The sequence below is a fragment of the Pogona vitticeps genome, chromosome 3, assembly GCF_051106095.1.
Source record: "Pogona vitticeps strain Pit_001003342236 chromosome 3, PviZW2.1, whole genome shotgun sequence".
Classification (NCBI taxonomy): domain Eukaryota; kingdom Metazoa; phylum Chordata; class Lepidosauria; order Squamata; family Agamidae; genus Pogona; species Pogona vitticeps.
Genome location: NC_135785.1, coordinates 102,408,941 through 102,426,903, shown reverse-complemented (window position 1 = coordinate 102,426,903; position 17,963 = coordinate 102,408,941). Strand labels below are relative to the sequence as shown.

General features: G+C 43.0%; 1 protein-coding gene across 15 annotated transcripts in view; it reads left to right on the top strand.

Moving 5' to 3' along the window:
- The window catches only part of GRID1 (glutamate ionotropic receptor delta type subunit 1), a 911,822-nt gene that overhangs the window by 264,574 nt on the left and 629,285 nt on the right, over positions 1-17,963 (top strand). The window lies entirely within an intron of this gene.

Below are 17,963 nucleotides of genomic sequence, written 5' to 3'. Positions count from 1 at the left end.
ATGACCAAAGTATTGGAGCCTCAGCTTCAGGATCTGTCCTTCTGGTGAGCACTCAGGGTTGATTTCCTTCAGAAAGGTTTGTTCTCCTTGCAGTCCAGGGGACTCCCAAGAGTCTCCTGCTGCACCACAATTCAAAAGCATCAATTCTTCGGTGGTGTCACATTCTCAGGGGGTTTGAACAAGCAAAAGTCCAATAAGGTAGTCCAATATCAGAAGTCCAGAAGATGCAAAGCAGATACCAAAATACCAAAGCCAAAACACAAACTGTAGCCAGAAGTCAGAGTCCAAAGTCAAGGGTCCAGAGAACAAGGTCCAGGATAAGCAGGAGCGTGGATGGGAGCCAGAGTGTTGACTTGTTGCTTCCACAAGCTTCTAAGCCTTCTAGGTGTAGATTATATAGCAAAAATAGTCATCAAACTCCTAGAAGCCTTCCATCCTGTTAAAACTCAGGACTGGTTGACCTGATGTTCCTGTGGGAAGCATTCATGTGAGACTCTGACCTTCGTGTCATGAGTCTTTGCCGACGTTAAGCCCTCACTCTGGCTACTGGGGGAGGAGAATCTGGTGGTGATTCAACTGTCTGTACTTCTAATTGACCAGCATTTTCCTCAGCTGTAATTAACCCCTCAGATTCCAGATTTTCTTTGGCTGAACTCATGACAGGTGGTCAGCCTTCTTTATGGTCCAACTCTCACTTCCATACATAGCTACTGGAAAAACCATGGCTTTGACTATGCGGACCTTTGTCGACAAGGTGATGTCTCTGCTTTTTAAGATGCTGCCAAGGTTTGTCATCGCTTCCCTCCCAAGAAGCAGGTGTCTTTTAATTTCATGGCTGCTGTCACCATCTGCACTGATCATGCAGCCCAAGAAAGTAAAATCTGTCACTGCCTCCATATCTTCGCCTTCTATTTGCCAGGAGGTGATGGGACCAGTGGCCATGATCTTAGGGTTTTTTATGTTGAGCTTCAGACCATTTTGGTGCTCTGCTCTTCCACCCTCATTAAGAGATTCTTTAATTCCTCCTTCGTTTTTTGCCATCAGAGTGGTATCATCTGCATATCGGAGGTTGTTGATATTTCTCCTGGCAGTCTTAATTCTGGCTTGGGATTCCTCCAGTCCAGCCTTTCGCATGATGTATTCTGCATATAAGTTAAATAAGCAGGGAGACAATATGCAGCCTTGTCGTACTCCTTTCCCAATTTTGAACCAATCAGTTGTTCCATAACCAGTTCTGACTGTTGCTTCCTGTCCCACATATAGATTTCTCAGGAGATAAATAAGGTAGTCAGGCACTCCCATTGCTTTAAGAACTTGCCATAGTTTGCTGTGGTCCACACAGTCAAAGGCTTTTGCATAGTCAATGAAGAAGCAGTAGATGTTTTTCTGGAACTCTCTGGCTTTCTTCATAATCCAGTGCATGTTAGCAGTTTGGCCTCTAGTTCCTCTGCCCCTTCGAAATCCAGCTTGTACTTCTGGGAGTTCTTGGTCCACATACTGCTGAAGCCTACCTTGTAGGATTTTGAGCATAACCTTGCTAGCATGTGAAATGAGTGCAATTGTACGGTAGTTGGAGCATTCTTTGGCACTGCCCTTCTTTGGGACTGGGATGTAGACTGATCTTTTCCAGTCCTCTGGCCACTGCTGAGTTTTCCAAATTTGCTGGCATATTGAGTGTAGCACCTTAACAGCATCGTCTTTTAAGATTTTAAATAGTTCCACTGGAATGGCATCACCTCCACTGACTTTGTTGTTAACCATGCTTTCTAAGGTCTATTTGACCTCAATCTCCAGGATGTTTGGCTCGAGGTCAGCAACCACACTATCTGGGTTGTCTAGGACCTCCAGAACTTTCTGGTATAATTCCTCTGTGTATTCTTGCCACCTCTTCTTGATGTCTTCTGCTTCTGTGAGGTCCCTACCATTTTTGTCCTTTATCATGTCCATCTTTGCACAAAAGGTTCCTTTAATATCTCCAATTTTCTTGAACAGATATCTGGTTTTTCCTTTTCTATTATTTTCCTCTATTTCGTTGCATTGTTCATTTAAGAATCCCCTCTTGTCTCTCCTTGCTATTCTTTGGAAATCTGCATTCTATTTTCTGTAACTTTCCCTATCTCCATTGCATTTTGTTTCCCTTCTCTTCTCTGCTATTTGTAAGGCTTCATTGGACAGCCACTTTGCTTTCTTGCATTTCCTTTTCTTTGGGATGTTTTTTTTTTTGCTGCCTCCTGTACAATGTTATTTGCCTCCATCCATAGTTCTTCTGGCACTCTGTCCACCAAATCAAGTTCCTTAAATCTGTTCTTCACTTCTGCTGTGTATTCATAAGGGATTTGGTTAGTTTATACTTGACTAGCCCAGTGGTTTTTCCTGCTTTCTTCAGTTTAAGCTTGAGTTTTGGTATAAGAAGCTGATGATCGGAGCCACAATCAGCCCCAGGTCTTGTTTTTGCTGACTGCATAGAACTTCTCTATCTTTGGCTGCAGTGAACATAATCCATCTGATTTCGGTATTGCCCATCTGGTGATGTCCATGTGTAGAGTTGCCTCTTGTGTTGTTGGAAAAGAGTGTTTGTGATGACTATGTTTTCTTGACACTGCATAGCCCATAGCTTCTCTGAATTACTCAAGTCCCTTCGCCATGACAAGGTAGCAATCCATGAAGGGGCATACTCACAGCATTGAATTTTTATTCTTATTATGTGATGTCTGGAGGTTGGAAATGTACAAAGTATTTAATAATGGTAATGTTTTAATTTTTGTTTACCTCTATAGTTCTGATGTGTACAAATCTACCCAGAATGGTTGTTGTGGGTTTTTCGGGCTCTTTGGACATGTTCTGAAGGTTGTTCTTCCTAACGTTTCGCCAGTCTCTGTGGCTGGCATCTTCAGAGGACAGCACTCTGTGTTCTGGTGTAGTATGCTTGGGAGTGCAGTATTTATGGCTGTGAGATAGGCTTTTGTCTTTTTCTGTAGATGGATGATTAGTGTGTCTTCAGAACATGGCCAAAGTGCCCGAAAAACCCACAACAACCATTAGATCCCGGCCGTGAAAGCCTTCGCGAATACACTGCCCAGAATCTTCTTTTAACTTGTTTGTGAAACATATTAGCAGTCCCAAGAGTAGTTAGGGAGTTACATTTAAGTTTAAAGACAAATTACACCCCTGTTCTGGAAAGAAAGCTTTTACTAGAGGTGTGAAGATTTGGGGAGGGGGCACTACAACTCCTAGAATTCCCCAAGGGGCATGGCAGTGAACATACTGATAGACTTTTTCTCTGGCGTATCCCTTACAGAAGAATTGCTTCAGAGGAGGAACAAAAATAGTTAAAATTCATATGGTTTCTGAATACACATATGTCTTCAGGTAAGAACAATAATCTAAATCTCAGGTTTTATTAGCACTATTCAAGTGGGTGTAATTCAGCAGCAGAGCTGATGCCTTTTGAAGGGTAAACACATCTGTCAGAACTTGCTCATTTATGGTAGCTCTGCTGTGTGACATGGGGTTATTAGTAGAACTAATTGATAAATATGCATGTGTTGCCTAGGTACAATGAATAGGACAAAAAACTGTTGACATTTCCTGCCCCCATCCATAGCTTATAATGTACTTATCTGAGCATAAATGTAAGGCTTGGCTGCCACTATCACCACCACTGTCATCATCATCAGTTACATTTATATCCCACCTTTTCTTTTGGGAGCTCATGTTCTTCCTGTTTCCTGTATGTACTTCCTGTTTCCTGTATGTACAGGTCTTGTTGAGAGAAACTAGCCCAAAGTCATGAAGTGAACCTAATGGCTGAGTGCCTATTTGAACCCTTCATCTCCCTGGCCCTAGTATAGCATTCTCACCAGTACAGCACACTAGCCCTTCATTTATAGGAGTAAAAAAGGCAAACACTTGGCTTCCAGTTTGAAAGTGTGGAGATCATTACCTAGAGAGAAATCAAGATAGTAAATGTTCTAATTACTTAAATAACCTACATTGGGTAGCCAGTCCACTGAGCCTTCCATGGTTGGAAATCTTTCCTTGAAGCAGGAACTAATCGTCTTTGGCAACCAGAGAGAGTGCAATTCTCTGCTTTAGTGGCCTTGGCCCTGTTTGATTGAACCGGAAAGTCCAATTTGATCTGGATCAAAGCACTGGTTAGTCGTGGTATGCAACAGCTAGAAACCGCAGGAATGAGAGAGAAACATAGATGTGAACAATTGCTTTGTAGTAGCCCAAGGCTCACATTTTCACACTAAAGCTTGGCACTGTAAATGAGGAATTGGTAATGGGCAGGGAGCAAGTAATATCTGTCCCCTAGAGCTCTTCCAAATCTTGTCCACTAGCATCTGAGAAGAGGTTCCTGCTATGAATGCAATTTTATATTAAGATTTGGGAGCATTCATTCATTTTTATTTGTTGTATCCCGCTTTTCTCCCTGGCAGGTTCCAAGGTGGTTTACAATATCAAAACATACAACAATAGAGCTTTTAAATATTACCATAATTACAATATTAGAAAGCAATCAAATTGGAATCATATTAAAACTAGTGCATAAAAATTGCTTAAAATAATTTAAAACCACATTAAAAAGAAAAGAAATATCAGTTTTTTGTGGGTTTTTAAAAACCGTCTTATGGACAATCAGTTACTGGGGGGGAAGTCTGCTTGAAGAGAAAGGTCATTGCCTGCCAGTAGAAGGAATAGGATGGAACAAGGAGTAGAAAAAAGAATAGCAAGGCTTGTCCATATGGATTTATTTGGAATGGGCTTTATTTGAATCCACCACTGAGTACCAGCTGGAAATCACATGCATTGGAGTCAAACCAAAATTGAGTGATCTTACCTGCATCAAAAATATAAAAGTAACATGGACCCAGAAAGGTGCAGATAGGGCCAAACCGGGGAGGTGCTGGTTTGCTCCAGGTGTTACATTGTGTTGTCACTGGAAAAAGGAGCATGCCAACCATCTCCACAGTGGACCAAACAGCAGGACAAATGTCTATCTGATTGCATCAACAATTCCATAACATTTAAGCTGTATCATTGCAGTGTGACCAGCAAATGGTTAGTTTTGTTTTAAAAAAAACGGGGCAGGAGGGCACTATTCCCTTTCTAGTAATGTTAGATGCCTGCAGTTGTCCCCCCGCTGCGCGCGCATGCATGCACACACACACACACTCTTTCCACGTAAGCAAAAGAAAGTTGATGTATTCCTTATCTGCCATGGAGCTTCCCCCCAAAAAACTTTAAAGCTACAGTATTTCCCCCAGCATGTGATAAGATGGGTAAAATATAGACACATATTCTGGATTCACTGATCATTTTTTAGCACCTCTCTCCTCCACCACAGTCTCCATATACTGAAGAAATAGGTTGCTGAAATCCACAACTTTTGACCTGGAAATTTTATTTCCTGGTTCCCTTATGTTGTTACTGATGTATTGGGGCATCGGGTGGAGTGATGTTGCCACAATGAAGCAAATTCCAAAGCACCACAGAAATTGCTTATCCAGAAAAAGTAGTTGGATCCTGATTAATTTCATATAGCAGGAGACTACAACCCCCAATCACTTATTTTTATATATATAGTCAAACCCAGTATTATTATTTGGCACATCTGAGGAGTCACTAGGACCCATGCCACACCCTCTAGTCAGGGCTCACTGAATTAGCTGCCTACTCAGCAGTTACCACCAACTGCTCCTGTTAGAGATTCCTGGAGATGCGGTGGCCCTTTCCCTAGAGGTCTTTTGCATGGGAGTTGGTTAGCCACTTGCTTTTGACTGTCAAGGTGGCGATGTCTCTGCACCAAAAAGTAAAAAAATCCTTCACTGAGCCTCATGGCCCTGTGGTTAAACTGCAGTGTTGCAGTCAGCACTCTGCTCAGGACCTGTGTTTGATTCCAACGGGTATCTGGCTCAAAGTCGACTCAGCCTCAGCCTTCCATCCTTCTGACGCTGGTAAATTGAGCTTGTGGGTGCGCGGGACGGCAATGTGTAGCCTGTAGAATTATATTGTAAACCTCTTAGAGAGTGCTTTAAACACTATGGGGCAGTAAACAAGCAACACATTTTGCTTTGTATTCCTAACAGTGATTGAAGCTGCCAGTCTTGTATAAACATTTCTGGGCAAAGGAAGAAAGAGCAGAGGTTGCTACACTGCCAGGAGGTCCATCGAGCGAGAGCCAGGATGAGGCCCAGGTCAGCGGCCCCCAAGGACTTATTGGTGGCATTGTGCTGAAAGCTCATTCACGCCTGACACTAGCCTTGATACATTTTTTTTCAATAGCTGCTGTGCTGGCATTTTTGAACCACTTTTAGAGCAGAAACCCTCAGCCAAACTTTGAAACCTATTCCTGGTTTTGGCAACTATGCTCCTCCTCATGTCCAAGTACTGTTGTTTGTTGGCTTTTCCAGGATCCTTAAGCTAAAGTCTTGGAACAAAGCTAAAGCTGTAGCATAACCACTTTGCTCTTTTAATCTTGGTTTGGGTGCTGGGTTGCTTTTTCTGTGTGGGGATGGGGAAATGTTGCACATTCCTAGGCATCAGTATCAAATTTCCAAGTGCTTGGGTGACCAAACACCTGGGCTTTTTGCCAGCCTTGCTTTTATTGTATTAATGAAACAAGACTTGGCTTAGACTGGTCTAACTATTTTTATCCATCTCTCTATTTTAAATACATAGGCCATGCCAGATTGCTCATCTACTTTCATTATCATACCCTTACTGATTTTTTTTCTTTAATCCATTGTTAATCCATTGTTAAGTGAATGACTAAAGGAAGGGAAACTGCCTTTGTGAATGAATAGAGAGTAATGCGTGCCTTGTCTGGGGAAAAAAAGTACATTATATGGTACTGATTTTTGGCTTTATGATTTTGTTGTGCATCCTTATCACTTGATTCTGATGCAAAATCTCATTATGGTTCACTGGGTACGAGGCTTGTGGAATGGAGTGGGGGGGGAATAGTGACTCCCCCCTCCAGTTGGGAGGGGGAGGTCTCCCCCCACCCCGTCACAAGTCAACTTTGGTTATTACATACACATGCCTCAGGATCATAGGTTTCTGTCTCCTTTTTGTACTTTAGAGGCAGAAGAATTCGTGCTTTTTCTCACTAGTAATTACAGGTTGCAATAGCTGTCACTGCCTTGAATGTTTCTTCAAAAACATTTGAATGTTGTTGTTTTTTGAAAAAGTTACAAACCTCTCATGAATTACCACTATAGCTATAGCGTTTTTTTAAAAAAGTAGATATTTTGCTTTTCTCAAAAGTAACAAAACAAAAATATAGTTACTTTGTAATTATTTCAAAAAGCTTATCCAAATATTCCAGGCTGCCGGTCCATGGTATAAGGTTTTCTTTCTACATCATCAATTTCTCAGCACCCGAAACAGAACACATGGAGCACATGGGGGCAAGCCAGCACTAGACCCTTGTGACACTTGTGTTCCACCATTCAATGAGGCCACAGCTATAAAATGATAATGCTGCCTAACAGTCACTGCAAAAGGAATACAATTATTTGATAAGTTACATTTGTAATTTAACTTGATTTTCTTAGTTACTGTGTGTAAATGAACTTACAAATAACTAATTACTTTCAGACTCTCATCCAAAATTCAGCTAAGGATGATTTGTTCAAACCCTTGAACTCCAGGATTCTGTGCTCTGTGACTTGCATGTACATGACTCTGCACTTTTAAAAGAGAGATTAATTAACTAAAGCTGCATTTGATTAATTGGTTGGGATGTTAAAAGTACACTGGTCTAGTTTGATGGGCTATTTTGGTTCTTTCATGTTACTATATAAGGAAGGGGAAGGCCAGTGCTTCTTTCTAATAATGAGGGTAGCATTTCTGCATTGGAGTGTAAATTATTTCACCTTTTTTAAAGTTTTGAAATAAACATTATATTGCAGTTTTAATTAAAATTCAGATATTGATTAAAAGGTAATTTAGAACCTAACGGCATGAGCAATCTTGCAGGATTTGCTCTGTATCATGGAGGAGGAAAGTACAGTGCTCTGGATGTTGGACTGCAGCTCTCAGCATTCCTCACTCTTGGCTGCGCTAGCTGTGGCTGTGAAGTCCAACAACATCTGGAGGGCTGCACCAAAATTTGCCCATGTCAGTGCAAACAAATGCAAGTGGAATATATTGTTAACCAGTTAAATGAGAGAAACATTATTAAAATTAGTTTGTTTTTTAATGTGGGCAAATGCATTGTCGTTCCAAGTCTAGTTCTTGGCATCTCCAATTAAAAAGATCTGGCAGGAGGTGCTAGGAAAGGTTTCCCCTTCACACAGTGGGGAAGCATTGCCAGTTCACCTCAGATCAGGTGAACCTAGACTGACAATAGTCTGACCAGGAGTAATGGCAGCACCTGCTGTGCCTTTGTGCATGGTTTTTCAGTCTAATGGGATACATTAGCCACACCAATTTCTCTTTATACTTTTTTTCTTTGTTGGGACAAATATGCTAAATCTGGGACGTTTTAGTCCCAGTGGTCCCCAACCTTGGGCCTCCAGATGTTCTTGGACTACAGATGTTCATGGACTACAACTCCCAGAAGCCTTCACCACCACCTCTGCTGGCCAGGATTTCTGGGAGTTGAAGTCCAAGAACATCTGGAGGCCCAAGGTTGGGGACCACTGCTCTACACTACTTTTATTATTGAGGAAGGGGCTATTTAGTGACAACACAGCACAAAGCTTAGTGCCAGTAAGAGTCTGTTGGCTCTGCGATACGTAGTGAAAGAAATACCTTGTAGATGAAAATTCTGGCTTGCAATTTGGCTCTCCTGTTGCCAAAGAACTGAAAACCATGATGCTGTTCACAACCTCAAATTATGTTCCCCACAACCACAGTGTTTAATATATGACTATTACCTTTTTCATTGCTGCCTCAGCATCTCATTAACAGCTGGAGAATGGGAAACAGTGACTTGTGTATTGCACCTTTCCTTGTTTCAGAAATGCTGATTTGTCACGTCCCAGTGTTGTTATTTTCAAGATAAAGCTGATGCTGCTGTTAAACATAGCCATGGAGTGTATTACTGAGAAGTAAACCCGAACTCCAGCCCTTGTGTATAATCCTGTTTTGCTGTGTTATAAAGCAGGAGGATGACCAGATGGAAGATTAGGAGCCATATTTGGCTTTGGAACAGTTCGGGAAAGAGGCCATTCATGGTAGACATTTTTTCCTTGACGCTTTGCTCTCTCCAGTCTTAACTGCATGTCCTGATGCTGACATGATTCATTTGCACATCTGAGTTCTGTAGTTTGGATTGATGAAAACTATCTTCAACTATTTAAACTGTGGAATTAATCAAACGATGGAACGCCTTCTCCAAGGAATCTCATCTGGCATCTGTACTGTTTCAAAGACAAGCAAAGACACATTATTTTCCTCAGGCATTTTAATTTTTTTTAATTATTAGCTCTTTTCAGATGTTATTTGAGTGTGGGCTAGAATTCTCTCACCACCTTCTGTATTTATTCATGGTACTGTAAGGCAGCCCGAATAGAGTTATTACAAGGACTTAACATTTTCTAGCACTATTTACCTTGTTAATTTTAATTGGTTCTAACTTTAGAACTTAAGGGATAGCATAACAACATCATAAATGACCAGATGAATAAATAAGTAAATCACTATTATAAGGTGTAATGATGGCCACAAATGTGGAGTTAGACAAAGTCATACAGGGTAGGACGGAGAATGGATACTAATCACAATACAGTAGCTACAAATGTGTCAGCTCCAATGCCAACTTACCAGCATACCTGCTTTGCCAAGACCAGAACCAGGTGAATGTTACTATACATCATGGGAACAGAATTCTGGACTCAATGAGCCTTTGGTCTGATCCCAAAGAACTCTTCTTATGCTTTATGATTGTTGTTGAATGGCCTTCACTTGCTTGCTGTCCCTTGAACAAACCTTTGACAAAAACACAGGGCTTTGTTTACCCAATGAGACTTCTTTCAATTCATTTTCTCATCAAGAAGGAGGTCATCAGAGGCAGGATGGCAGATGTTTTTCTGATGTTCTACCTGAAATCACAGAACTTCCACTGAGTTTTGGCAACAGAGTGAATGGAAAGGTCACTTTAGGCTATGCAGCTTGAGGTGCTTGCTCACCATTCCATCTTGCTTATCAAAACTGCTGACCATGAGTGTCAGGACTCTGTATCCTATTCCCTTTGGTCCTTGTTGGACTGTTCAACAAATAGACAGATGAAACATGCATCAGGCTTGGGACAAAAGCAGCCCTATTTCCTCTGTTGAAGTCCTTCACAGTTACAACAGTGTCTTCTCCCACACCTCTGTAGAGTTAAATTTCTTCAGTCTGTGAGAAGAAGGCTTCCTTTGCCCATCTGGCCCCAATGGAGTATAAAAATTAATAAAAGAAAATAGCCAATTAAGTCTACAACCATTTATCAAACCTGGCATCCTCCTCTGTGCTTGGATTGCCTAGCATTATCAGCAGCCTGCTGGTTGTGGATGATGAGAGCTCATACATGCCAATGGGACCTTCTTATTGGAAAAGGTTGCTTGACAGAATCCCACAATACATTCTTCAACCACTTGTTTCCCCTCAGCAATTGTTTGGTCTAGTTATTGAGTGTTACCCAGTGCTATTGACATTCATGTCCAGTGTAGGAATGACAGGGCCCGGATTCATTGCTGATTCATCAACTTTCATAGCCTTCCACTTGTTTAATCCAGCCTTTCATGCCTGCTATGTTATTAGACACAAGCAAGGTGAACATCATTTGGGGCATATTTCACAGAAACTGAGTCAGTGGGGAGGGGATGGCAGCTGGTTTTTAACAGGTTTCCTTCATGCTTGTGATTAAGTCGACGGAACAAAATGTTTGTAGTCCATTCCAAAAAGCATGGCAAAATCCTGCTAGATCTCATAAAAGGATAATTATGGACATCCATGCCGTGACTAGTCAATCTGGTGTCTGCCAGTCTCACATTTCATGCCAAGCATGACAGGTGTTCAGCATGTTCCTCCCATAGCTGCCCCTCTGGATGACTTTGGATTTGTTCATTTGTGCAGTTTACATCTGTAGTCTCGCACAGAGCCTCCTCCCTGCCATCTAATGCAAAAGGACTTTAGAAGATTTTGTTATGGGGAAAAATGTTGTCACCTGAGTCTCTACTCCCCCTTCTGCAGACATAAGGGGGTAATTTGGTCATGGAGTAGGTCCCAGAGGAAGGATGGAGTGATATATCCCACTCTTCCTTAACTTGCTCCCTTGGAATTAGCGGACAACAACCCTTAATTAACCCCGCCTGCATGGTAACTGGATGAGAGTGATGAAAACTGTAATCCAGGACATCTGGAGGATGTTAGGAAAGGGAAGACAGATACAGCTGTACAACCAGAAGCTGGAACTTTTTAGGAGTTGTGTCGTCAGAAATGAAGGGACTGTGGCTTAAAACACAGCTGTTTGTCTGTGGAACAAAAATCGAAAAAGCTGCCTTGGACAAATGATGCTAGATTGCCCTAGGTTATGCGTATCAGTCCTCGGAACCATTTTCCTCCTCCTCCTCTTCTGTTTTTGGCTTGAAAAGAAGTATAACATTTGCTTGGAGGGCAGTTCAAAATCTGGGCCCCTGTTCAATTTTTAGCCGATGTTCTAGTGTCTCCAACAGGCTTTGATGAGATGCCAGACCACTTGCCTATACAACCTTGCTGACCCACATTTGGTACTGTGAAACTAAGTCCCTGAGAGGGCAAGATTTCTTAAACATACATAGCCCATCTCTGTGAACATCTGCCATTTTATCAGCTGCAGATTTAGTGTAGGACTGCTCATTCCCGCCATTTGCTTAATGTGCTAATGGTACTGAAAATACTGCTTCTCAGCCCATCATTTCCTTGACTCATAGCATATTTGAGGGGCAGCTTTTATTGTAGGAAAAATACTGGAATCCGTTTAGCAATTTACAAATATTTATGAATATTGAGTTTGAGTTTGGAAGAGCAGGCATGGCCAGAGACCATACTAGTCTTTAAAGCTTCATGAATTAATTTGCATGGCAGACTTCCTTCCTTTCAGTAGCACTGTCAATGTATAATTGAAGGTCAAACATGGAGAGGAGTGCTTTGCACTGTTGTTTCCATTTCACATATGGCCAACTGAAGGCTGAGGCTTGATTTATCCAAGGATTATTGCCAGCTCACTAAATCCATGGCAGAGCAACATGTAAATCCAGTGCCATTGCTATTCAAATAGATATTTCATGGGTAGAATTTTATTTTGCCTTTTAGGTACAAAACATTTTGAAGGAGGGAAAAAATGTATCCACATCCTCCTCTCTTGATTTTGTTCTTTGAAGTAGGAACTACAATTAACACACAGCGGTTGTGTTCTTCTGCCCACATTGCAACATGTAGTAACACTGGCTGATATCCTGATAGTATCAGGATAGATCTCTTGCTGCTGCTTGAATAATGTGATGACATGAGGATTGGAATGGGCAAGTGGGTGCCTGGAGGGAGGATTCAAAGGGAAAAAAGAGGAAACAAGGCGGGGGGAAGCAAAAACAAGTATCAAGGCACCTTTTAATACAAACAAATTTCTTTCAGTGTGAGCTTTCTTGGATTGCAGCCTAACTTTGTCGTAGGGTGGAGTGGATTGTAGTCCACAAAATATTGCAATGAAATAAAAATTTTAATTGTACAGGTGCTAGACTACTTGTCCCCCACCCTCCTGTGGAAACACATAAACATAGCTACATCCCTGCTGCATATGGAAAGCATAGGATGCAGAGAAGTTTATGCTGGACATCAGTATCCCAAGATATTCTTTTAGAAATCCGCATTGTGTAGGGATCAGGGTCATTGTAACCCATTTCTTATCACAGAACTGCTAGTCCTTACAGAGATTATGGTCAGTGGCTTTGAAAGCCAATAACACTGAAAATTAGCAGGGCCATACTTTCCTGCTCTTCTCCTAGCATAGAACCACCCATCAAGGTGTAGCAACGTCAGGGATAAAACCATTCTGGAAACCAGAAATTGATCCAAATAACTGGTATCCTCCACCAGTGTCAACGGCCATTGAAGCATATTGCGATAAAAGAGAATGGCTGTCTCTGACAAGCCCTCTCCTTCTCCTCTCTAGGGTGTGGTGGTCACCCCGTTTCAAAATGAAGTGTGAACCATTTTCTGGGCCCTGCCACTCTCCCTCTCTTGCCAAAAGTGACAAACCAACAGGGCCAAAACGTCATAGAAACAGGTGATAGCCACAGTCCTCCAGAATATGGCATATGATCTTGGGCTTCAATAATACAGATTCATCTAGCGTCACAGGACCAGACATGCTACGGAGAAATTGACAAGGTGTTGCCAAACTAGTAGCATTTAAATTAAGGCAGATAGGCAGATGTCACCAATATTATCTTCAAAGGTTTTGCTCAGCAAGTCACTGCAAGTCCCCCCCCCAAAAGAAACCTCTCAGAAGACCTCTGCTTGATGTAACGATGTGTACATGGTGGGGAGAATGTATTGTATCTTTATCATGATTGCCACCACAGAATAAACTTCAGATGGGCTGTTTCTTATGTTTGGTAATCCTGCACTTTCTATTGTTTATTTTCCAAGCATCATCTGAATAGCTTCATGGCTCCTACTTCCCTCATAAACAAAAGGGCCAATTAGTCTCTGCTTGTGAGGGCAGGATTCTTTGCTCTTTTAAAGGAATCAGGCTTCAACAAGGTCAAGACCTATGTCAACCAGAAGCTTCCCAAGGGCTCAACGGGCCACTTGAATCCTCTGTGCATAAACCATTCTAATTGATCCATCACACTTGCAGAGTCAAATTTCCAAGGGTTATCAAGAGTTCTACACTCTTCATCTTTAATAAAGTATGCAAATCAGGCAGATATGACTGTACTGTATTTGCAGATTGGACAGATTCCTGGAGGAAAAGTCCATCATAGGTTACAAGCCATGATGGGGATGTATAATCTCCAGTCTTAAAAAGAAGGTACCTCAAAATACTAGATGCAGGGCAGGGGTATCCGGAGACAGGTATCTAGTTTTCCCATGTGCTCCCAGAGGCATCCGGTGGGGCCACTGTGAAATAGAGGGAGCTGGCCTGATCCAGCAGGGCTCTTCTTATGTTGTTATGTATTTGTATATGGTTGCTATTCTGCATCTGCTGGCCTATATGTGATAAGAAAAAGGAGCTATAAAGACCATTGGTATTGTGCTCTTTGATAGCAAGTTATCCATATAGCCTGATTCTATATGTGATTCTGGCAAGTCAGTCCTTCTGTGTTCCACAGGCTTCCTGCCAATTATGTGCTTAGATTGCTTGTATTTTCTGACACATTATTGTTACCAAGATAATTTGAATGTTACCTCCGCAAAGATTTTTGTAATGAGAAGCTAAATGTTATGGCTTGTTGCTTTTCAGGCTAAAGGGTGGTGGTGCATTTTGATGATGTGATATATACACAGCCCCTTGACTGAAGATAGACAATCTGGGATGAATTCGAATGTGAATATAGCCTAAGCCCTTTCTTTGTTGTACATACAAGGTAGATTAATGTTGAAAAAGAGTGGTTCTTCTTCGTGGCCTCTGTGAATACACACATATGGGTTTAGTCTGCGCCTGCGCTGACATTCTCGGAGCATTCTAGAGCTAAAAGTAACAATTTTATGGTGTGATCCCCCATGAGGCACAAGCTCCTCCCACCCAAGATTCCCCTCAGTTCCTTTTTTCCGCCATGCTGTAAAGTTCTACAGAGCATAGAGCTATTTCCACAGGGGTTTTCCCCCTTATCTTATTGATCAATTCCCTCTAAATTGGATTCTTTCCCTTCTCAATTATCTAATCTACGATCCCCCGTGAGTTATTTTCTTTTCACTTGCCAGCTATTTGGCTTACCCCTCCCCCCCCGCACACACACACGCTTCAACTGTTTGCTTCTTTCTCCTTTCCCGCCTTTTTCGGCCTACTCATTTTGACTCTCAGGCACATTAATGATTTTCTGCCTGAGTAAGCTACATCTTACCCAGATAGGTGCAGGCCGCAGTAGGGGACCCGACAATGCCAAGGAGTCCTTAAAATCGAAGTCTACATCAACAGAGGAATCCTCGCCAGAGGCTAGCGAATTTGCCTCTGAGGAGACAACGTGCCAGCTCTACCTGCACAGACTCTGGGATCGCCTGATAGCCTCTGCTCCAACTGGCCATTCAGTGACTGCGCTACCATCCAGTCCGGCCATGGCCCTTTTAGCCCTACATGAGGGCGGGCATTTGACGTTCCTGAGTTGGAGCTTAAGTCTCTCTATCTCATGAGGAGAAGAGAGTGAAAAGGAGGCATGTCTCACCACACCCTCTCTATGAGCAACCATGAGAGAGACTGGTGATGGATGATTGTTTCAAGGGGCTTGTTCAAGGGACCCTGCAGGAGTTAGGGCTCTGTTGCCCTGTCCCTAGGAGAAGAAGGGCCTCCTATTGCCCCAGGCACCTTCCCTGACTGTCAGTGATTCCTCCTGACATGGGAAGCGCCTCTGTGTGTGAGTGCCGCACACCAACCCTCCTTCGTGCGCCTGCTCATGTAGCTGCGACTTCTGGAGGGAGCTGCACACCGAGGCTGTAGATGTGCCAGCAACATAAGGTAAGGCCTGGGTTTCCCTTTGGGGATACAATGGGCCCCTTCAGCTCCTGCGGCTAGCCCTGCATGTCACTGCTTTGCCTGTCTCGGGTAACGCCCTTGGGTGTTTGGTATATTGGGCCTGATTTATCAGAGGCCTTGTTCACGTGGCTGCTATTTCCAAAACCAGGTGCTGAGGCGAAAGCTTTCTGGCAGCATTTGACAGCCCTAGTTTGCCTCTGAAAGGGGGGCTGCAGCAACTCCCACCACTAGCCCTGCTAGTCGGTGATATTCCTGCCTGGGGCAGCACCTGCAGGTGGCTGTTAATTTGGCACAAAACAGCCCTCTTTATCAATGGGCTCGCTCACAAAGTAGCCTGCGGCCCTGTCTCAGCTGCCAGTGCCCGCATAGGCTCATAAGGAAAGGACTCACAAGGGTCCACCCGAGAACCCTGCCGCTTTCAGGTAAGTCTGGATAATTTTCCTCAGGTAGGTCCTGTCACACTGACAAGGTTGCGTAGGACCAGTCCCTTTTGTTTGGGATAGGAGCTATGAGCTCTCGGCCACCATCACCATCCCGCTCTACCTGGCATCATTCTGAGCCATGGGCTATGGAGTGCTTTATGCCTCCACATGAACTTTACAGATGTAGTGCTCCCTCGAACTCACCTCCGTCATCATAATGTTTGGAGCCTTGATAAAACCTGCTGTTAACCCATTCAGGTTTGAGACTCACATGAGTCGCTGGGGGGTGGAAGAGTTTCCAACCAATCTTCCTACACCCCTCTCAGTTGTCACAGATGGTCACACTCCTTTAATGTCAACAGATGAGTTCTTTGGTCAGCGTTGTTATTTGTTTTTGGTTGCCGTGTAGCCACGTACTCCTCTGCCATGAGGGCTTATCACCACTTATGGAGTTTGGTTCTGCCCACCCTGCAGGTAGCTCATGTGCACGCTTACAGTTCAGGCCTTCCGCATCACTGGGAGGCACTGTTGCAGGTGCATCACAAACACACTGCTGCTCGATACGCCTGAAAACCAGTGTCTAAGCAACTGACAGGTTAGGGCCTGCCATTTGTTGGTGTATGGCTTTTTAGCCAGAAAAAGATTGTTATTCTTGATAACCTGTTCAGGATCTAGAAGGTGACACATTCATTGTGCTGTAACATCTGCAAGAGCCTGAAGATGTTCCCATCAGGCTATGGCGTTCCGGGAACGTTAAACGCCTCAACCCCAAAGTTACCAGCCGCCACCCCTAGACATGTGGGGAGGCAGTGCCTTGACCGGCAGAACTGCTGGTAGGACTGCAAACTGAGCAGGCTCTTTACTTCTCTGTTGTTAACCAGTCAGTCCGTTTGACTTCTTTCTATCGTAGCTACCAGCTTTGCCACTATCTTCGATGTACATTGAACCCATTAGGATCGACCTCAACATGGAAAAGATTTTTGTTCTTTTTCTCTACCATATAACACTTTGGCAGGAAAAGATGCTTTCCAAATTCCAATCCATCTCGTGTCAAGGCCCATTATGATCGAGCACGACCGGTCCTGGCTTCAAATCTGCCAATTCTGGACATAAGCTCGGATCTCACTCCTTGAACTAATCTCCCTCCAATATGATGCGATCCATTATCATCCTCTGTCACCTTCAGTGTGCTTCTTTTCATTCGCGCAGCTCACTTCTCAGTTCACCGCATCCCGTCTATTGGGAATGGAGGAACCGCCTTTTCCAGACCCAGCCATCACTTAGCTGAGCACTTACACTAACTATGCTGAAGCTAATAAAGGATGCTTGCACCAAGCCACTTCCTATTAAAGATCTAGGAAGAATGTATTACAGGTACAAGGTACGAGGAAATGACATAGAAATTTTGGGATGACTCCAGTCCCATTTCTATCATCGTAGAACAAATTTATCCAAAATGAGAAATGATTTCCCTGAACCCTACTAATAAGAATACGGAAACATTGATGTCTTTGGCAGGGAGACTTATTCCCTTCATTCACTTCTGCTCCATGTGGCCAACTATCAATCACAATAGGCGCCTACCTGGAGCAATTTTGGTCTCAAATTCTACCTCTCTTGAAATCCATTAAAACAGAGCTTAGAAATTCTTGCTCTGAGACCACGACTCTAGCAAAGCAACACAGGATTGCTGCTTGACATGCAAAGGGCTTCTACTACTGTCACATCCTTAGTATCTATAGAAGGCTCACCTAGTCACGAACCACTGGCTCATCAAGGACACATAGGACAGAATTGAATGTCTTCCATTACATGGTACCAGTCTCTTCAGTCTTAGACCGGTGACACTAGAAATATTATTATTATTTACACAG